This window comes from Passer domesticus, unplaced genomic scaffold (assembly GCF_036417665.1).
Source record: "Passer domesticus isolate bPasDom1 unplaced genomic scaffold, bPasDom1.hap1 HAP1_SCAFFOLD_37, whole genome shotgun sequence".
Lineage (NCBI taxonomy): Eukaryota > Metazoa > Chordata > Aves > Passeriformes > Passeridae > Passer > Passer domesticus.
In genome coordinates, this window is record NW_026990149.1 from 1,970,822 (window position 1) to 1,993,054 (window position 22,233).

General features: G+C 49.6%; 1 long non-coding RNA gene and 1 pseudogene across 1 annotated transcript; both read left to right on the forward strand.

Moving 5' to 3' along the window:
• LOC135292527 (zinc finger protein 135-like) overlaps positions 1-22,233 on the forward strand; it is an 88,514-nt pseudogene that overhangs the window by 49,817 nt on the left and 16,464 nt on the right.
• Positions 14,388-15,777, forward strand: LOC135292619 (uncharacterized). The gene is made up of 2 exons (XR_010354850.1): positions 14,388-14,603; positions 15,399-15,777. It is a non-coding gene; the product is annotated as an uncharacterized LOC135292619 (long non-coding RNA).

The following is a 22,233-nucleotide window of genomic DNA, read 5'->3' on the forward strand; positions in this document are numbered from 1 at the left end:
CAGCCCATTCCTGTTGGCCAGGGAGGAGGAAGAAGACGGTGGGATAGAGGAGGAGGAAGATAGAGGGAGAGAGGAGGAGGAGCAGGCAGAGGAGGAGCTGGAACAGCTGGAGGAAGCACCGCATGCTTTCAGCTCTCTCTGCACTCGCAGCAGCTTCGGCTCAGGACCATCGCCCCCCATCCCGCAGGTGCCCGGGGAGGGGGAGCTCGCCCCAAGTATCCCGGGGGTCCCTGGGTTTGGGATTTTTTTGGGGGGATGTTTGGAGCTTGCAGAGCTCCAAAGCCGAGCCGCAGATGGCCCTCAGGGGGACATCAGGGGGTCCCTGGTGATATGAATAAGAAGCTTGACTAGGCCAATACTCAAGCAGCAATCAATTTATTAATGAATATGGTAAAGTATGAGCAATACAGGGCTGGGTACAGTGGGGGGAATTTTCCCTCCAACTGCACACCGATAGTTGGGGCTTACAGATATTTATAGGGGTTTTCATAAGCTTTTTCAGCAGTTTCTATTCCAAATGTTTGCGTCACAATTCTATACACTATTGTGATTTAGTTTTTCTCAGGATGTATCTCAGAAAGGAGTATCCCCAGATGGTGGGGTTCAGCTTCTGAAGGAAGAAAGAAGTCTCTCAGCTGGTGAGGTCCAGGGTCCATATGCGGGTTCACCTTTGAATTGCAAGGACTATAAATCTCATACCAGTGATGTCCAGCTTCCCTTGGTCAAAACTATCAATCCTTGAGTTCTTCTTCCTTTCTCAAGCTGCTTTTGCATATTTTGTTAAGGTGTCGAGATAAGCATCTTTCCTTTTGATATATTCTAAAGCTATAGTTTCAAAGATCTTTACTACAAGCAATATTCTGAAATTATATTTCAAAAGGTTATTATTGCAAACTCTTTTTAGCTAGAAGCAGAACGTTCCTGTCAAACAGCAACATCCTTAAAGCTTTAATTCGAATGCTCCTAAATCAACTTAAGACTTATAAAAGTTAATTGCAAACAAAGGATAGGTTCAAAGGCCTTCTTCCATGCTTTACTTCCTCAGTTATTTATTAGAATTGTCTTCATAACTGTCCCACGGTCAGTTTCCACACATATCACAATCACAGATATACACATTGCCTGTATGTACCTGACACAAAACACAGCTTTATATTTCACATCGGGAGGTGTTTTTAGGGAGTTGCGACCATCCCCTGGCAGGGCTCACCTGCAAACTGGGTGTAGGCTGTGTCTTGGAGGAAGGTGCCACGGCCAAAGTCAATCAGTTTCAGCTGCCCGCTGGCCAGGATGAGCAGGATGTTCTCAGGCTTGATGTCCCTGTGCAGGACCCCGCAGCTGGTGCAGTGCCGCACGGCCTCCAGCACCTGGCGGAACAGCCCCCGCGCCTCCTCCTCCGGCAGGAACCTCCGCTCCGCCAGGAAATCCGAGAGCTCCTGGCACCGCTCCGGACGCTCCAGCACCAGCAAGAAGCTGTCGGGGAGCTCAAGCCACTCCAGGAGCTGAATGACACCAGCACAGCCACAGGACACCTTGGCCAGCAGCACGATCTCCAGGGGCGTGCTGGTGCCGTCGGGCTGCGGGAGGAGCACGATGCCGTCAGTGGGGCCGAGGCCGTGCCAGGGCTCTGGGACCCCTCAGCCAGCCCGGGATGCTCTGCACGCCCCACTCAGCCCATGCCTGCTCTCCCTGCAGGGCTCCCGGTAGCTCCACGGTGCCAGGCCCCAGCTCCTCGACGCCCGGCAGGGCCCGGCTTCTGCCGCTGGCCCCGCTCACTCACCAGCTCGCCCCAGTGCCGGATGCCATCCCACGGCATGCATTGATGGCCACCTGCAAGCAAGGGGCAGCAGTAGGCTGAGCTCGCTGCCCGCCCCACCGCACCCCGGCCTTTTCCTCCTCCTCCTCCTCTGCCCGCCGCCGGCCCCTCCGCTCACCGGGGTGCCGCCCAAGACCTGTGTTCCCGAGCAGACGCTGCCAAAGCCGCTGGGTCCCAGCAGCAAACCCAGCCATTACTGCTCCTGCAGGGCCTCCTGCGCCTTCCCTGCGGGCGGGATGCGGCTGTCAGCACTCGGCCCAGGGCCAGCAACGGCCCCTGACCACCCCAGGCCGGCCGTCCCCACCCACCCCGGGGCCCCCGTAGCCGCGCTGCCGAACGGCGGAGCTCGGCCCGGGGAAGCTGCAGCAGAGGCGGCGGGAGCGGCCGCGCCGCGTGTGTCCTCCGCGGGCCCCGGGAGGAGCTGGGGCTGGGAACAGGACTGGAGCCCACATGGGGGCCAGGGCTGGGCTCGGGCCAGGCGCAGCCAAAGTGAGGCAATGCCGCCCCGGCCCCAGGCACTGATGCCCGCCCAGCAGCACCACAGCCAGGACGGCGAGAGCCGGGGGGAGGCAAGACCGCGGCGGGATGCCTGGGGCCGGGGATGGGCTGGGGACATGGCCCTGCCCGGCACGGGGAGAGGGACGGGCCGGGGCAGGCACACCGGGAGTGGCTGCGGGGCACCGAGACAGAGTGCGGGACATTGGCAGAGGGAGAGGAGGAACAAGAGAGACATGGCAAGGGCCGTAGACTCGCTGCTGCAAGACCTGTGGCCATTTGTCCATGTGTCCATTCCACGCTTGGCCCCGCACCCCGGGGCAGCCCCTGAGTCTGTCCAAACACGGGAACTTCGCTGTGTTGAGCCCAGATCCAGAGTCCTGACTCCTGCACGGGGCACAGGAAAAACCCTCGGTTGCTGCTGTGCATTGTCCCTGCTGAGGCTCAACACTGGCAGGGCACATTCCCTGCCTGCAGGATTTGTTTCTGACCCAAGCACTGCACTTATGGCTCTGGCATAGCTTTCCAGCAAAACCAGCGCGAGGCAAACTGTGTGTAGCTTGTGGTATTTTAGAGTGTCTAAAACTCGCTAAGCCATCGATCGGAGAGGTGAGATGCATTTGGAACTCATGGCATGGAGAAGTAGTGCAACATAGAAAAGGGGAGCATAGAAATAAATAGAGGAAAAGATCTCACATTGTGCCTTTCCATTTTCATTTCACATCTGGAAAGCCGTTTCACTTTTCCAGGAATCTTCTCCACAGTCCTGTCTGCTCTTTTCAAGAACCTTCTTTCCTGGAGAACAAGGTTGAGCTTCTGTCACAAGATGTGCCTCCAACTGCAGCTTCTCTTGGCTTTCCATACCGTGAGTGCAGCAAAGCAAGAGAAATGTTTGGATTACTTGACAACTCGTCCTTTCTTTTCCTTGTGGGCTGGGGAGTTATGCCATTGGGGAGTTTTTCATGGTGCCTGTTCTAACCCAAGAAAACAGGAGGTTTTGTTGGGGACTTGCTGGGGAATGCAAGCCTGACTGAATGCAGAGAAAGAATCTCCAGGACACTCTGGGAACTCCCTGGGCTGGGCTCAGTTCCTGCTGGGACTCTGCAGAGGGCTGGCCTCCAACTGGGATCAGCAGCAGCTGGAAATACCTCTGGGCATCTCCATTTTCTTCTGCTCCAAGGAAGCAATGAAGCCAGTCAAGTTCTGTTTCTTCTTTCTCCTGGTCAATTTTTTCATTTGATTTGCCACTCCAGAGGCAATGTCTGTGATGGTCTCTGTAAGTTGATTCTATTTCAACAGCACCAGCAACAGGGCCGTGTTTGAGTGCTCGGTGAGGCTTTAATTCCCCTCGACTTAGTGCTTAAAGACTTGTGAGCATTTCAATCTCTGCTAATCATGATGCCTGTGACAAAACCATGGGGCTCACCATCACAAAAGCACAGTTGGTAGCAGTGATTGAAAGAGGCAAGTGCAGTTGTACTGATAAAATTCAGGTGGCAAACAGAAGAGGGTCAAGAGCAGCCATGATCTCCAATTCCCAAGGCAAAGGCAGCAGCAGCCTCCTGCTGTCAGCTCAGGGTGAGTAAAACAGTGCTGAAAACAGCTCTGGAACGCGATCTTTTCCTCCTCTGAGGGCTGGGTCAGGGCAGCACAGGCAGGCCCTGAGGAGTCAGGGCTGTGTGTGGGTGCTGGTTGCTCTACTCCAGGATTCAGCTGGAAAAGCCCTTGGGAGCCGAGGCAGGAGCAGGCGGGAAGGGGCCGGCGCTGCTGCTGCTCCTGCCCGGGAGCCCCGGCTGGGCCGGGCCGGCGCCCGCTGCGCTGCGGCTGCTGCTGCTGCCAGAGCCGGGCGGGACTCGGGGACAGCGACGGACACGGGGGGACAGCAAAGGCCTGGCGGCTGCAGGGATGTTGGTGCTGGGGCCAGCGCCAGCACACAGCTTCAGCCCACAATTAACCCTGAGGGAAACGCTGGGGAAAGGCTCCATTTCAGCCTTTCTTTACTGGTCGCTGGGAAGGGACTGAAATTAAAGAAGACAAGCAGGACGCGACCCCTTCTCCTTTGGGGGCACCCCCGTGCCTGGGGCTGTGAGGGGTTATGAGGGGCCATGAAGGGCTGTGAGGGACTGTGAGGGGTCATGAGAGGTTGTGAATCACAGAATCACAGAATCTCTAGGTTGGAAGAGACCTTTAAGATCATCGAGTCCAACCCATGTTCTAACACCTCAACTAGATCATGGCACCAAGTGCCACATCCAGTCTTTTTTAAAACACATCCAGGGATGGTGACTCCACCACCTCCCTGGGCAGATGATTCCAGTATTTGACCACTCTTTCTGTGAAAGACTTCCTCCTTAAGTCTAGCCTGTATCTCCCTTGGTGCAGCTTGAGACTGTGTCCTCTTGTTCTATCTGTTGTTGCCCGGAGAAAGAGACCGACCCCCAGCTCACCACAGCCACCCTTCAGGAAGTTGAAGAGAGTGATAAGGTCACCTCTGAGTCTCCTTTTCTCCAGGCTAAACAATCCCAGCTCCCTCAGTCGTTCCTCATATGGCTTGTGTTCCAAGCCCCTCACCAGCCTCGTGCTCCTCTTCTCTGAGGGGTCATGAGTGGCTGTGAGGGGCTGTGAGGGGTCATGAAGGGCTGTGAGGGGCTGTGAGGGGTCATGAAGGGCTGTGAGGGGCCATGAAGGGCCATGAGCGGCTGTGAGGGGCCATAAGGGACTTTGAGGGTCCATGAGGAGCCATGAGCTGTGAGAAGCTGTGAGGGCTGTGAGGGGTCATGGGGAACTGTGAGGGGCTGTGAGAGACGAAGAAGGGCCATGAGGGGCCATGGAGAACTGTGAGGGAGCCATGAGGGGCTGTGAGGGGCCATGAGGGGCCATAAGGGTCTGTTGGGGTCGGCCGTTACTTGTCTGTGCCCCAGCACGGGAAAAGGTGGTTCTGGGCAGGCCGCGCTTTGAAAAAGGAGTCTGGACTCTTGCTTTTTCGGTCTTCGGTTGTGTTTATTGTTTCTTATCTACAAAGTTTTTCTGTCTGTCCAGCCGAGGTCTGATCAGCAAGACAGCCAAGGGCACTCTCTCCCACCCACGGGGCGGTTGTCTCTTTTATAGTGACAACTACATAGAAGATATTTACCTTCTATTTCCAGTACTTTTCATCCTTGTTAGCAAGTGCACCTTCACCATGAACCAATCCACACATGCCAACATCATCCTGAACATGGATGCCGAGGAGAAGAAAGAAGAAGGACAGGGCACGCCCAAATCCCTCCATCTTAGAACCCCTGACCCCCATGTACAAGATTCAAAACCCCCCTGTACAGTGCTCTAAAATTTTTCCCTTCACCCTGTGATTGCTACTACTATGCTACTTAAACTTTTGTGCCTGTAATTCTTCATATAAGGTTGGCAATTTGCTCCATGAATTAAGATCGAATTTCCAGGTGTCTTTGGCTTCCTGCCCGGGTGTCCGAGCCCCTGCCAGGGCTGTGAGACATCCAGGGCATCCAGAGAGATGCCCTGGGTTCCGACATGGAAGGAAGGATAAAAGGAAAGCAATGCTCTCTAAGACTGAGGCTGACTGAGCTCCATCCTCCCAGCCAGCTCCCCTACCCAACACTAGGTTTAGCAGTCACCCGGGCAGAAAGGGCTTATCAAGCCTTCTGAGAGGCCAGCAGAGTCCCGATAAATCCATCAGGGAGGCTTCTCCCTGCTCATCCCTCTGGTGTGTCCACAGCACTCGTCGAGGATGTCACATTAATCTTCGAGGAGTACCTGATCTGCAGCAGCACCGACCTCGAGCACAAGCTGCAGTCGGTGGAATGCGCCAGCCTGTTTGTCACAGATGAGAACAGATTCATCTTCAGCAAGGCTCAGGTTGGGCAAGAGGCTGAAGCTCATTTCAATATTTACAACGCAAGCTGTCTGCCATGCGATGTGGTGCTCTCCATCGAACCCCTGCCTGGAGAGGTAAGAACAGGAGGCCAAGGTGGTGGCTGCCCTCTAAGGGCCGTGTGAGAGCCTGTTTTGTTCTCCAGATGCATTGCTGCCTGTGGCCCAGATTAGGCTAGCTCAGTGCAGGTCAAACTGCAGGGGAGAGCAGCAGAGCCAGGGAGCAGACATGCATTCTGCATGTCTGGGGCAAGGTTTTGGCTCAAACCGCTGGGTCTTCGATGGGAGAAGTGAGTCCTTCTGAACCTCTCTTGGAAGCACACGCAGAGAGGGGCTGTTATGAACTGACATGCCAGGGCTCAAAGCAGAGCATTTCCTCAGGCTCCCTGGCTTTTCCTTCTCTTTGAAGGCCAGCTCTAGGTTATTTGCAGGGTTTTCTGTGCAGTGCCCACCTCCCATATAGGTGGGTGCAGCTGCCAGCCCTCAAAACATACACTGCTTTAGCACAAGGTCACCATTCCCCAGGAAGGAGGGAGCCTGCCCAGGGAAGCAGGAAGGAGACACACTGTCTGGGACTGCTCACAGTAATGCATTTATGAATAAAACCACGTCATGTTGAAAGGTGTTTCCTCCTAACAGTGCTCTCTGGGTTCCCCCAAGGCAAAAAGCCCTATCAACAACATTTTCAAGTTACATCCAGTCAAGATGTCTGTTCCCAGCTCATCCTGTGCCATTGCTACGGTGACCTTCACCCCACCAGAGGAGCAGAACTACAACTGCACTTTCAAGGCTTCCCTTGTCATCCCAAAAGGTAAGTGAGCCTGTGAAATACTCTCTGGTAGCTGCCTCTCCACTGGGAAGGCACAGACCTCTTGTTAGCTCTAATGCTTTCAGTAGCCTTAGGCAGAGTACTTGGCATGAGATGATCTGGGAGGCTCTAAGAACTCTTAGAGCAGAAGCATGAGGCTGATGGTTTAGCCTGTGTGAGGAACTGTGAAGAGAGGGAAATACTAGGTAGCCAGCTGTAAGTTACTGAGATGTGCTTCAGCTGAGCTGGGGGTTTCCAACGGCAAAGGCTTAGATGAAGCAGTTTCTGTGCCAGCAGTCAGCAGTCACATTTTCCTCTTTTGTTTCTGTAAAATTAAGTGATCCTCTGTGACGTGACTCCCTGGCATACATTAAGCTCTTTTATGGGAGTGATTGGAGCTGGTATAAAAGAGGAGCCCAGTTCCTCTGCCCTGGGACCTGTGGACTGGGGCTTTGAGCTTCCCTTCCTCAACCCTTTAGTGGCTGAACCAAGAGAAGACTAACTGCTAATAAGCGATTGTAATTTTACTGTTCTTGGAAAAGATCTTTCTTGAGAACAACAATTTCTTTTTGCCTTCTTGCTTTTGGACTGATTTCATGCTGTGCTTTTTCTTGTTGTATAAGTCTCATCTCACTGCAGCATGGGGATTTGCCATATCTCATCAGGTGCCTTGTTATTTCCCTGCTGTACTGCATGATTCAATTAAGTGAAGTTATTTGCAACTGTTATTGTGGAAGGCTTTGGCTCTTTGGAGCAGATTTGTCTTGTGAATGGCCCTGAGTGGATTGGGAAGAGGCTGGTGGGGGCCTGTGTTGTGGGGTACAGGAACAGCAGGCAGGGAAAAGACAGTGGGTGGCCCTTGCAGCTTTGCTTGCCCACTGAGAAATGGGTTAGTGCCAGCTGAAATTGTTTCTGTGCCTCTCCTGCAGCTCTGTGGGAATTAAACCCCAAAGCCTGACCTTCACCATCAGTGGGAAGGGGCATGAGCCACGGGTGACAGTTGTGTGCCCAAGCGCTCGCAGCAAGAGGGGAAACACCGTGCTGTGCTGCAAGAGGCTCCGGCTGGGGGATTCAGAGATGCTGCCCCTGGTCATCCGTAACGATGGCATCATACCTGTCAAGGTGAGGAGGACCTGCTCAAGGGATGGTCTGGTTTGGGAGCAAGTGCTTGTGGCAGAAGGGAAGGGTCCCAAAAAACATGGCAAACCTGTGAGGAGGTGTCAGAAATTATTTTGAAACAAGTGACTGATGTCTGTTCTGTAAGAAAGGAGTTCTTGGAAATTTTCTGTCCAGTCTTTCTTCTTTAAGTTGAACACCAGAAAGGTGGTGGATTATTTTCCCCCCTGTCTCTTGGGTCACCTTTTGTTCTCATGGACATGTATGATTTCCCAGTTCCATTAGATTGTATTTCAGCCCACTTTAGTACATTTTAAGTAAACTTAATTGTGGTTGCATTACGTCCTGCCAATTACATTTTGTCCCATTTGGTTCTGTGTCAGTTCTATCCCGATGCCTCTGAACACCCTTTTTTTCCCGCTGGTTTGACTTAACTTTTGGGCTAAGTGCTGTTTCTAGTGGGAGAGGTGCTGGGCTCCCATGTGGGACCAGCAGCACTGCAGTGTCAGGCCTCGTGCCATCCTGTACTCACACCAGTACCATTCTGCTCTGTGTTCCCTTTTCTCAGTTTATGTTACACCTGGAGGATGAGCACAGAATGTTCTCCTTGAAAGGCAGGGCCTCTGCTGTCAAGGTGTTCCACAATGGAGATGTGGAAGAGGATTCAGCTGGAAATGATAAATTCATTACCCATGAAGTGCAATCATGCACAGAGGGAAAACGTGTGCCCTGCTCTTGGCTTCTCTGAGCAGCAGCCACATGTTAGGCACAGTTTTGTCCCTTGGGCCCTCTGTCTCCCAGACTTTTCTCGGGGGCTTTTTGCAGGGTTTTCTCCTAGGAAGTTGCAGGAAGCTCTTCTGTTCTGCTAGACGTGGTGGGTTGAGTTGTGGGGGACTGTCACTACCTCAGTGGACCCTCTGAGGTATTTGCTGCACATGGCATGGTACCAGCCTGAGCAGACACAGCCCTTGAGCACTCAGATAGCCAGCAGAAGCTGAAAGCACTCTTTGGCTCAGCTTTACATATGGCTGGAGCTGGTGGGAAGCAGATGGAATGAGGGCTGGGCATCAGCCTGAGGTTAAGCTGCTTAAGTGGTGCTGTGTCTGGGGGTGGCAGGCTTGTGAACATAGGAAGAGGGTCTGCAACAACTGGGGGTAGAACCACTGCTTAGAAGGCAGCTGGTTTCAACCTCTTATTCCTCATATATCCTATGGAAATATTTCCTCAGTACAGCTGCAGCACTTAACTCTGATTTCCATTGCTGTGCAGAGAGCAAGTCCACAAAGCCTTTCTTCCTTCTGAATCACGGGCAATCGGCAGAGTTTGATGCCATTTTCAAACCCACCCTGGCTCAACGTGTGGAAAGGCAGATTGGTGTGTTAGTGGGGGACACCTACTCTAACAAGACCATAATTGAACTGGTGGGTGAAGGCCACGGGGCGAATTCACCCTCGATGGATTAGAGGAAGGCACTGAGGAGAGGAATGCTGATGGCAGCCTGAAGGACAACATCATTGATGGTAAGAGGAGAGAGTGCCAAGGTGGAGCAAGGAAGAGGAAAATATCTGATCATATATGTCTTCCCTCTAGCCAGGCCTGGGCTGTCACCCATGGGACTTGGTGGCCATTTGGGGGTAGCAGCCATGCATGCAGAGCAGTGTGTGCTGTGCTGCACATCACTGGCTTAGGGATGTGTCAGGGTGTTTCCCTGGAAGTGGTGGAGCTGCCTGGGGAACTCCCTGGCAGAGGGGGAAAGGCTTGGAGCCAGGAAGCATTGAACATGCAGGTGTCTATGCACGTGACGGGGGCAGGTGGAGCTCCCTGCATGCTGAGGTCCCTTGCTCTCCTCCTTAACAGCTGTCAGAGTGAATCACATTCAGTTTGGGGACTGTCACGTTTGGGAGCCCTACTGCAGGACCTTCACCATCACCAGCCACGCCGAGATGGTCATGCGCTTTGAGTGGGAGGCAGAGGCCCCATTCCGGTTCTCCCCCAAGGTGAGCATGGACTGCCTCTGCCTTTCCCCATCACTCAAACCCTGCCCTGGTGTGCCCAGGAGCTGGCACGGAGCCCTCACATGCCACTGATAGCCCATTCCAGTGCCACGTAGGAGATGCAGTCCCTGGCTTGGCTGGGCCAAGGCTGCTAGCCTTGCAGAAAAGGCTTCATGTCATGGGAGGTGGCACCTTCTGTTCATACTTTTGTCTATCCAACTTCATGTAAATCCACTCTGAGGTGCAGATTCCTGGCACAGGTGTTCACCCCATCGGTCCCTTTTGCTGTCAGTCCTGCCCTTGGCAGTGCTTCCAGTTTGGTCTTGACTCCCTGATTCTCCCTAGGTGGGACACCTCCATCACGGCTGTGCCAAGGACATCACAGTGACCTTGATGTCAGATGTCCCAGTCACCTTCAGGAGGCACCTTGTGAAATGTAAGGTGACCAAGATCGACTTTGAGCTGCCAAAAAAGAAGGTTCAGGACTGGGATGACCAAATGACCATTGTCATGTGGAAGAATACCACCAGGAAAGACCCAGCAGCCAGGTGGCCTAAAATAAAGAAGGTAAGAAGCAAAACAGCAAAAAAACCCCAACCCAGCTTTTACAAAAAGAACCACCATAGCACCATCACTGCTGGCTGAGCAGCTCCTGCATCCTCTGGACATTGGACAGCCGTGAGGTTCACCAGCTGTGCATTCCAGAAAAGAGGTGGAAGCACAGTGACCAGATACACTCACACAAGATGGGGAAGCCTTCTGACAAGAGACCTTTAGCCACACATAGCTATCAGTCTGCACCACAAGCACAAGTGTTGCAGCCCGTATTGAATGGAAGGCAATGCTTTATGATTTTATCCCATTTTATGCTGTTAGAAATCTCTTCATCTGATTTGGTACCCTTTCACCAACAAGGAATTAAGTCTGCTGCACTCTGTCTCTTCTTTTGAAGTGGAGAGAAATCCACTTCTCCTGCATATGCTGGTGAACTCCAAGTTTTGTCTGCATGAGAATTTGGTTGTGGTCTTTGTATTGTGTGGGATATCTCATCATGGAGTAACCCAGGCACTGTATGACTCTATGGAGGAGTGCAGAGAAGGATCATCTCCAGAGACTCTTGCTTTTATTGTCATTATTGCCAAACACACTCCTCTTGGTTGAAAGTTCTTTCCCAGTTTCTGGGCCATTTTTAGGCCTCTAAAGCATCCTCTTTTCTATCAGAACATCTGCAACTGGAGACTTTCCCAGTGAGATCTTTCACATTCCAAAATGCACATCCCCAGCTCCCAGCAGTGTGGCTGTTGCTCCAGACATGACATCTGGAGAGCACTTGCTCCTAAGACAAGAACAAAAAGATGCTTCCTGGAACTCTTCAGTCTCGGGGTCCTCCATCCACAGAGCTCTGGCAGGGGAGCCCTAATTTTGAGACCTGCTGGATTTATAGGGGACCAGAAAAAAAGCCAGTCACTCTGCAAGGTTGAAGTAAAGGGACTGGAATGCAGCTACAGTCTCCATGGGGATATTAACAGCTGTGGTAGTGACTGCTTGGATCAGTGGCTAGAAACAACTACTGCAGCAGAACAGTCCCAATTTGGTCATCTTTCCAGGGAAGTAAAAGTGGATGGTCCTTTCTAGTCTCTGTATGAGGCTGATCTTGGAGGCCAGAAGACTGCCCTTCTCAGCCTGACTTTCTGGGCTCTGCTCAGTGATTCCTCCCTCCTGTGTTTGCAGGTGGTCAAGACAGCCCCAGAACCAGCTCACACTGTGGTGGAGAAGAGCAGGCAGGAGGTCGAGGTGTACCTCAGTGCCATTGTTGCCTACGCCCAGTTCCACCTGGACACGATCATGGTTCAGTTCAACAACACCTTGCCCTTTGAGACAAGGACAGCCACGTGAGTGCTGGAGGCCAGGCACAGCTCCTCCTGTGAGCAGGAGCTGCCTTTGCCCAGGGCTGCTGCAGTGCCTGCTTCCCAGAACTCCACCCCAGCCAAAACTATCAGCTGCCGGGGGCTATGTACAAATCAGGGAGGGACGGGACTGCTGGGGAATATGTCTTTAGCCGTTTTATTTTCCAGCATCAGCCTCATTACACGGTTATGACAAAGGGAAGATGCCAGCAACTCCCATCCCCAGCAGTAGATAAAGAACTTAATCTTACAACTTACTTTAAAAGTTTTTTGACCAATCACACAAAGCAAAAGCATATTGACAGTAGTTCCATCCAACTGCTGTAAGCACATGTACCTTCAGTTAAAATAATGCTTGCTTATTTTGAATACAATACTGTCAATACAAAACATTATGGTGAATGTTTTAAGTGTGGGGACAGGAGGCTTGACTCCATTTTTCTTAGAAGGTTGATTTATTATGTTATAGATTATACTAAAATACTACATTAAAACTATGCTAAAAGAATAGAGAGAAAAAATAATCAGAAGGCTACAAAGAGCAAGACTAGAATAGAATACATAACAAAAATCCTGTGACTGCTCACAGCCTTGACACAGACGGCTGTGATTGGTCATCAATTGAAAACAATCCACATAGACCAATAAAAGATGCACCTGTTGCATTCCACAGCAGCAGATAGTTATTGTTTACATTTCTTTCCTGAGGCTCTCAGCTCCTCAGGATGGGAAAAATCCTAGTAAAGATTTTTCATAAAATATCATAACTACACAATACCTGCTTGTAAGCCTTAAAACACAATGCACAGAGCTCCATTATTAAGCTTAGAACTTCCAATAACTCGCTAGATATACTTTACAGCAGCTTAGGGAGTTATTCTAGACAAGCATTAAGACACAGACCATTGTTGTATTTGTCTTTACTTACTTTCTACTTCTTACATCATTTTTCTGCTGACAAATCTTATGGCTACTGCTTAGCTCTAATCATGGTTCTGCTGTCTCTGAGGCTTGCCTTTTGTAGCTTTCCCTAAACCCTCTGATTTTAAGGAGTCCCACAAAAACCAGCACCGGCCCCTTTACGTGCATGCGAAGCCAAGCAGGAGATGGTGGTCAGGAGAGGCTCAATGCTGCCATAGGTTTCTGCTGAGAACAGCCATGGCTTTGCTTTCCCTTCAGATCACCTGTCCTCCTCTGCTCAAGAATAAGTTTACAGTCAAACCAAGACCTAAAGGCCAGAGTAAGCCCCTTAGCTTCAATGTGCTGAGCACCATGTTGGCCCTTTCCTCTAAACTTCCAGACTTTGAAATACTTTCTTGGGCCACCCAGGACAGCAGTCTGAGCATGGCAGGGTTGCCTGGAGAAGATGCTTCTCAGGAGAAAGTGGTACCAGGAGTCCATCAGACAATATTACTGTACTATTTGCTTTATACTTAATGGGCTTTCTGTTTTTTCTAATTCCTCCTACTTGCTTTTCAGTTTCACGATGCACAACACAGGGGAGGTAGCCCTGAAATACTCCTGGGAGAAAGCTGCAGAGACTGAACCAGTGAAGGAGCCATATTCAACCACTCTGATGCGTAAGGGCATTTCACTTGCTGAGGGCCTGGGGAGAAGACCCTGCACTTCACTCCAAAACATTAATTGCTTTTTCATCCTTGTCCATCCATCCACTTTCATCAGCATCTTCCCAGCTGCAGCTGGACAGTTTTCTCCTTGTCCCCCTCTGCCTTTCAGCCCCTTCTGTTCTTCTCTGCCACTCCTGCTCTGCAAAGGAGCTGAGCCAGGCTCTGGGGACAGCCACGTGCTGGGTCAGGACTGGGAAGGGGGATGTCAGGTCATCTCTTTGAGGAGTCTGAGACTGGGAAAAACGGTGGTGTAACGAGTGAGCTGCCCTGCAGCCACTGTCTGTGTGCAGTTCCCCACGGCAGGGCAAATGCAAAGTCACTGTCTAAAGCCAGCTCTCCTGCTTGGCACAGGAGTGTGTGCTGCAGGCAGAGACCCTGCTCCCAAAGACTCTGTTTCCTGCTAGAAGAAAGTACTTAGCCAGAGATGCTCCAAGTGCATCCCAGCTCTCTTCCACCCACCTGCAGCAAGAGGCAGAGCTGCTGGGAAGACAGGATTTTGTCTTGGAAAGGTGTCCTCTTCCTCCCTGCAGGTCGGTTCCTCTCCTACGATACCATGAAGCATCGCAGAAAGCTGCTGAGTCTTTTCTGGTGGGAGCAGGACCATCCTCCTGAGACGCCTCCTAAAGTGCGGCGGCTGCGGCGGCCTGCCAAGCAGCAGCAGCAGGATTCCAAGCAGGAGCAGGATCCCGAGCACCAGGAGGAGCAGCCAGAGCAGCAGCAGCAGGAGCAGCACGAGCAGCAGGAGCACTCCAAGAAGCTGCGCCACTCAAAAGAAAAGAACCTGTCTCCAAAGCGTGCCAGCTCCTCCCTGGATGTCTTCACCGATGCTAAGCATGACCTGTTCTCCATCAGCCCCTACAATGGCACCATCCCTCCTGGCCAGAAGCAGACCTTTCACCTGCAGTTCAAGCCAAAGTGCACCAGGAATTTTAAGACCACCCTGCTGTGCAGGTGGGAAACGTCTACACACTTGCCAACTCATGCTACTGCTGGGTGTCACTGAATCACAGGGTGGGACAGGGTGAAAGGGACCACAGTAGGTCATCTGGTCCCACTTCCCTGCTCAAGTGGGGTCATCCCAGAGCACATGGCACAGGGCTGTGTCTGGAGGGCTCTGGAATAATTCCAGTGAGGGACACTCCACACCATCTCTGGGCAACTCGTTACCTGCACAGGAAAAAAGTTCTTCCTCAGGTTCAGGTGCAATTTCCAGTTCAGGTTCTGCCCATTGCCTCTGCTCCTAGTGCTGGGCATCACCAAGCACAGCCTGGTTCATCCCCTAACACCCTCCCTTCAGTCCCTCTGACTGGGATGGGGAGGTGGGAGACAGGCAGCCCCAGAGAGGCGGCAGAAGCACCCACATGAGCACAGAAAGATCATCATCTGGCCTTGGTAGGGAGGCACTGGGAAAATAGACACTGTATGAAACAGTAAGCTCCTGGAGGCTTGCAAATCTGGAACAAGAGATCCAGGGACCAGACAGTCCCTAGCTCTGCTTCCTTTTGGGACAAGCAAGGCCTGCTTCTCTACATGGGACCCTCTGTGCTGTAGTTGGTGCCCAGGCATTTAACTGGTCATGTTCCTGCCCTTGCAGCTCTGCAGCCTCCATGCAGCGAGTGCAGTTGTTTCATTTGCTGCTCGCTGCTTGCACAGAGAGAAGATGCAGCACTGTGTGCTCTGCAAGGAGACAGAAAAGCGGCTGGCTGGGAATGTTCATCTGGCTAATACCAGTCCCTTTCTTCCTAGGATTCCTAACCTGGAGCCGACTCACAAGATGGGGCAGGTGACTGTGAAAGGCAGAGTCCAGGAATGGAAGAATCTCGAGGAACCATTAGTGCAGATGGAGGAAGGCCAGGGACCCAAGGAGGAGGTGCTCTGGAGACCACCACCCGAGGGACAGCATTTGTGTGAGCTGGAGCATCCAGCAGGAGCCGGCGACATCGTGCCTTCTGAGGATGATGATGATCTCCCACTCTTCACCAGAGATGTCTGGAGCTGCCCTCCCAAGCTCCAAGAACATCTTTATCTTACCTTTTAGTTAGCTAAGTTACCTAACTAATTGTTTGTTAGATTGACAAGTAGTTGATAATTGTCAGTTCATTGTTAATAAACAATTGTTAATAAATTGTTAATTGTCATCTTGTCTTGGTTTTAAAGACAGGTGTCTGCGGGACCTCTCTGGAATGGAGAATGTGACCCCCTTCTCTCCATATTATTATAATTTTGAAATTAAGGGGCTTTCAGGAAGAGATATGGGAAAAGGAGTAACAGTTCTTTGCCAATATGTACAACAAGGCAAACAAACAACAACACCAGCAGCAACAACAAACAGAACCAGGTGCCCAACCACAGCCTTCCCTTGGCTGTAGGCACTTTCCCTTTGGTGTAGTTCCTGTCACAGCCAGGCAGGGAAGGGAGGCAAATAATGAATAAAGCAATTGCTAGAGAAACTGTAATTATTATTGAGGGGCCCAGAAAGGGACCCAGCACCCGAGGTGTGGCCTCACCAGTGCCCAGCACAGCCGGACAATCACTGCCCTTGTTGGGAAGGGTGAAAGTTTGACAAGGATGTCTCACAGAAATGTATGCTTGGCAGAAAGATTTTTGAGTGTAGAATCTGAAGAAGGAATAGAAATGAAAGCAAGTTTTGATGTAGAAGAAAAGAATTGCTGAGCCAGTCTTACTGGATAGCTAAGAAGGTAAAGGATATGTTAGTTTGTTGTAGTGTGTTTTTATACTTTGTAATGGTTTTGGTTTTGTATCCCCTTATTTTTCCCAAATGGTTTCCTCCTGATCGTACCCCTTCCCTTTACCTGTGGAATCCCTCTCCTTTGTTGAGATTATCCTCAAATCCCCGTCAATCTGTCAATCAGGCTCTCTGTCAATCACTCTGTCAGCATCCCATCCTTTCTATCTAGAACTTTCAGTTCAGGTCATGGAGTGATTAGTCAGAGGCCAGGGGTCAGCCCCCCAAGTGCTACCCCCATACGCTATCCCAAATGTCCATTCCCTAAGTTTTCACCCCTGAAAGTTCTTTATTGATCAGCAAACTTATCTATTTTTTGGTTCACACCTCCCTTTAAAATGTAATCTTGGCACCTCTCCCAGGTACTCTGGGCAGGGGCCCCCTGAGGTGGGGAGCTCCCAGGAGCTCCGAACAAAACCTTGGATTAACCCCTGCTAAGAGTCGGTCCTTTCATGCTCCACCCATGTCTCCAGCGTCTCTTCTGCTGCAAAGGTGACTAGCCTAGCTGCCCTCGGCACCCTCGGGGCACAGGAGAGTGTCCCCCTGCTCTCAGCCTTGTCGGGGCTGCCCGGCGCTGTCTGCCGACCCGGGGCTGGCCGGGGTTCCTGGGGGGCTCCCAGAGAGATGGAGACATTAGTTAGAGCGTGTTTTTATGGCTTAGAGCAAAGGATAAACCCACCTCAGACAAGAAGATGTTTTTACCAAGCAAAAAGATTCCACAGGCAAACACAACTGCTGATGTTGCAAGTAGAAAAAAGGTCTCAGAATTTTCTACTGCAAGGAAACTGAAAAACAATTTCGTGCTTCAATTGTAATGTACTAACTTTTAGTGATTGAAGTATTGTTACATGAATATGGTAATTATAGTAGTTATGATAGGCTATAGGTAAAAATTAAGGTATAGATTGGTTCTTCTGTGTGAGGATACTCAGCAAAGAAAATTTTATTATGCATTGTAACCAAAATTCAAGGGACTCCAGGCTTGGAGCTGGAGCTGACAGCTGTAGGCGCAGGCTCTGTCACCCACAACCCTGGCCTGCTGAAACATCTTGGATACAATAAACTGCATTTTGAAGAGCCCCCTGGAGTCCCGCATCTCTCATTCAGGCTCTTGCTGCCCTGGTCCTCAGGGCTACACTATTGCTGATACAGGCCCGGAGCTATTGGCCTTCTTGCCCACCTGGGCACCCACCTGGGCACCCACCTGGGCTCAGGTTCTGTTGTCATTCAGCTTCCCAACCACTTTCCACAGCTGGGAGCTGCAGAGGGTTAGTGTGGCCAAAGTGTACGACCTGGCCCTTGGTCCTGTTTAACCTCATGCCAGTGGTCTCAGCCCATGGATCCAGCCTGTCCAGGACCCTCTGCAGCCTTCCTGTCCTCCAGCAGATCCGCTGAAAAATATTATTGTAAGCACTGATTGGCGAGGGGCAGCATGGCCATGGCCAGCAGTCCCAATGCCCAGGGGGTCGGGGGAGATGGGATCTTTGTTTTCCAGCCAGGCTCCCAGCCAAGAGCAGCCAAAGCCGAGGTAGAAGACAGATGTTGTGCGGCAGCCAGGAATTCAGGTCAAAGCTTCATTTTCTCCAGAAAACAAAACAAAACAAAACAAAACAAAACAAAACAAAAACAAAAACAAAACAAAACAAAACAAAACAAAACAAAACAAAAAAAAAAACAAAAAAAAAAAACAAAAAAAAAAAAAAAACAACACAAATGCCTTTAAAGTGTAAGGGGAAATTCTTGTTCCAGCCCCATCCTTGGCCAGAGAATGTATGTGCAATATTGTCCAGGAATTGAATGTATTGAATGTAAGGAATCCAGATATGACATGCTATCCAAGAATCGCATGTAGTGACTTGTTATCTAGGAATCACATGCTGGGAAGCCAGACACAGCCTGTTAGACAGTGATTGTATGCAAGGAACCCAGATGTGGCACATCAGATGGGGTTGGATGCAAGGAATCCAGATGTGCTGCGTTATCCCAGAGCAGCAGGGGGGTGAGAAACAGACAAACACACAGAGGCTGCACCTTCTTGGGGAGTGCTTGACCTCTGACCCAGCTTGGCATCATCCAAAGAAGGACACTGAGGTGCTGGAGCAAGTCCAGAGAAGAGAAAGCAAGTTGATTAAAGGTCTAGAGAATAAGTCTGATGAGAAATGGCTGAGAGAAGCAGGGCAGCTGGGGAGGGCTCAGTCTTGAGCAAAGGAGGCCCAGGGGGAACGTTGTCACTCTCTGCACCACCCTGACAGGAGGCTGTAGTGAGATGGGGATTGGGCTCTCCGCACAGACAACCAGTGACAGGACAAGAGGACACAGGCTTAAGCTGCACCAGGGAGGTTAAGTTGGACATCAGGAGGAATTTCTTCACAGAAAGGATTCTTAAACATTGGAAGGCACTGCCCAGGGAGGTGGTGGAGCCACCATCTGGGATGGTGGTCAAGGACCAGCTGGACATGACACTTGGTGCTCTGCTCTGGTTGGCAAGGTGGTGTTTGGGCCAAAGCTTGATGGAATGATCTCAGAGATCTCTTACAACCCAGTTGGTTCTGTGATTCTCTGACATTAACACCTGATAAAGACAGGGAATCCTTTCAAATTAAGTATGATAAACGATAACATTTTGTAAAAGGGTTTCACAGGAGCTCACGTATTGCCCTGACCAATCTACATGATAGACATAATTCCCTAGAATTGTTAACTGTTCTCTGGTCTTTTTATCCACAAAGCACACCGTATTCAAGAGTCTTAGAGCTCTAATGAATCTCTAAATCATATTGGGGGTGGAATCAAATAACAATTTAATTGCTAATAACAAGAATCCTGTTAAATTATTTGAGCAGGAAGAGCAACTCCACCTGCCTTTGAAAATTTGTAATAAAGTTAATGGTACAAATTCTTCAGCAGCAATTGTTTGGATCATCTCTGGATATAACATATAGGTGATTTCACCATGATTTTCTTGAATGGTTCCTAAATTGCACTGTGTTTTCTTAATCATCGTGCATGTTTTCTTTCATTTTCTAGCCTGTGTAAGCAAGGACAAAATACATAAGATACAAATTCATGAAGAAGTCTGGAGTTTCTGGATTGGTTCATGCATAATCTGTGACCAAAGCCTCATGTCAGTCATACAGTGCAGTGTCCAGCTCAGCAAAAAGATTTTCAGCTTAGAAAAGCACAGTTTTTTAAATCAAATATGTTACCTTTATGTATTTAGTGTCTATTTCTATGATGCCTGCCTTTGACTTGCTCTTGCATGGCTTACATGCAAGACACTCAAAAGACACTCCAGAAGAACTCGGTCAGCTGACTCCAGCCTGAAGCAGGTTCAAACCAGTGCTCTGGCCAGAATCTGCTTTTTGGTTTGGTTTGCATGGTGACATTCTGACATGTTAAAGTTGAAAGTGAAGTCTTGACTTGAATTAGTCTAATAAAACATTGTCTATCTGGAATAGAAAAGACCATAATGCCAATCTTTATCAAAGCCTTAGAAACTGACTTGGGAAGAAGAAATTAAAAATCCTTTTATGTATGTAATTTGAAGAGAATTTTGTGTTCTAGCAGCTTCTCATGATTGATCCTAATGGTGAAAAATTTATTGAGATGAGAAGAGAGGAGCAAGAAATGTGCCTGCCTATATGTTTCCTCTTGCTGTCTAACAGAAGCTGCATCACTGGAAAATGTGATCTAATGAGAATGTTCATTTTTTCAAGAGGAGACTAAACTGCTTTATAGAGTTCTGGATTGAGACAAATGACTTTTAAAGCCCAGAAATTAAATTTTGAAATGTGTCAACTTAGATCCTAGCTTTGTTTTCAGCTGCTGCTGATGCAGGTTTTCTCTTTTGGTGTCTAACTGACATACTGTATGAACACTTAATAAATAAGTTTTACATAAGATGGTGGAAAAAGATGATCTATTGCCACACTTTCTTTGCCTGCATCACAGCCTGTGTATTATTACCTCTAAGGATCTGTGGGGAATCAAGTTATCCTGATAGGTGTATTTTTAATAAGCTTGTACTCTAGAGAGTTGCCAGAATGTGGTTTGTATCTGTTATTGATGAATAGCTGAATTAGGAAGACGGAACTAAGCTGTTCTTGAGAATCAGCTCCTGGGATTCTATCAAGCTGCTATGGAAAAATAGCATGTGAAGTAATATATTAGCAGCTTAGTATTTATAGAAAAATAAGAAGTGGTGAAAAAGAAAGCCAGTATCTGGCAATTGAAAGAATTCTTGAAGTGGCAGAATTGCTGCAGAAGATCTTTACTATTAGGATACACAAGACAGATGATGGACTTTGGCCCATTTTTAGCATAAGAGATTTGATAACAGGACACCTTGGCAAGAACAAACAGCTTTGAAGATTGCAAGAAGATTAAAACAGATGGGTGTCACAGACATATGTTCTGGAAAAATCCCTTTGCCCAGGATTCTTCTCCTGGGAAGCTGAGAAGCCTCAGAGGAAAACAGTATTATCTCATTTGCTTCTCCTCCGTTTTGCTGCTTTGGAATGTGGTTGGAGATTGTTTATCCAACAGGTGATTGTTTCATTGGTTTCATGTGAATTGTTTTGACTCAATAGCCAATCAGGGTCAAGCTGTGTCCAGGCTCTGGAGAGAGTAATGACTTTTCATTATTCTCTTTTAGCCTTTTGTCTGCATCCTTTCTGTATTCTTTGGTATAGTTTAGTATAGCATTCTTTAATATAATGCAGTATCATAAAATAATAAATTAGCCTTCTGAGTACATGGAGTCAGAATCATCATTCCTTTCTTTGTCTGAGAAACCTGCAAATACAACAGATGGGTTTACCAGAAAAGAGAAAATTGCATCAGACTCCTGCAAGCAAGAGATATTTAAAATATATAAATTTGTTTATGTGATGATTAGCCAAATCATTGCAGTAAAACATTACTAGTCTTCCTAGAATAAGCATATAAGTGTCCTAGGGTGATGTTATGATGCTTTTATCCCCAGTTGTGTGTTCTGTTGATGCTGGATATTATATTCTGTGCCTGCAAGCCTGACTCTGAGAGCAAAGGCAGGGAGAAGAAGCAGCATGGAGTTTGTTATCAGCCTGCTCTCACTCCTGCACTGTGGTGTCTGGGCACGGACGGGACAGAACACGGTGCTCTGTTGTTTTTTAGTTAGTTTTGCTAGCTGAGGCAGAGAAGATTTCCCTGCACTGGTTTTCGTTCCCTTTTTTTGGAACTGTTCAAACCTGCTCCAGACTGGGACCCGGGGGAACAGCGAGAGCTCGCACTTTGTAGCCTGCCAGGGCCTACTCTGGGCAGCAGCCTTTCCCAGTGCCAGAGGGACTGATAACAGAGCGACCAGCCACCAGAGAGACTTTCTGAATTTGTCATCTCTTCAGAGCGACAAATGAGTTTTGTCCTGTGGTATTGTTCGTTTTTTGTGCTGGGGAGCCCTTTGCCTGTTAAATAAACAGGTTTTTCCACTTCTCTCCGAGGAAATTCTTCCCAAAAGAGTTGGGGAGAGGGGCCATGTGAGTTTGCTTTCTGGGGGGGCCCTTTTGGAGGATTTCTTCCAAATTTGCCCTAAACCAGGACAGAGTCTTACCAGTTCCTCATCCTTCAAAGGACACAAACCTGATGAGTTGTGGTTCCCACTCCAGTGGCTGCTCTTGGACCTCCCTCCATAGCCAGAGCACAGCTTCCTTTTCCCAGAAAGTCCCTGGCACTGGAGGGATGAAGGAAACAGGACAGGCTGTGGGGATCAGGGTCAGGGCAGAGCCAGGGAGAAGAATGACTTTTGCATTGGATGGAGCTGTGATTTCCCTTGGCTTTGTTGGCTGACAAGAAATGAAC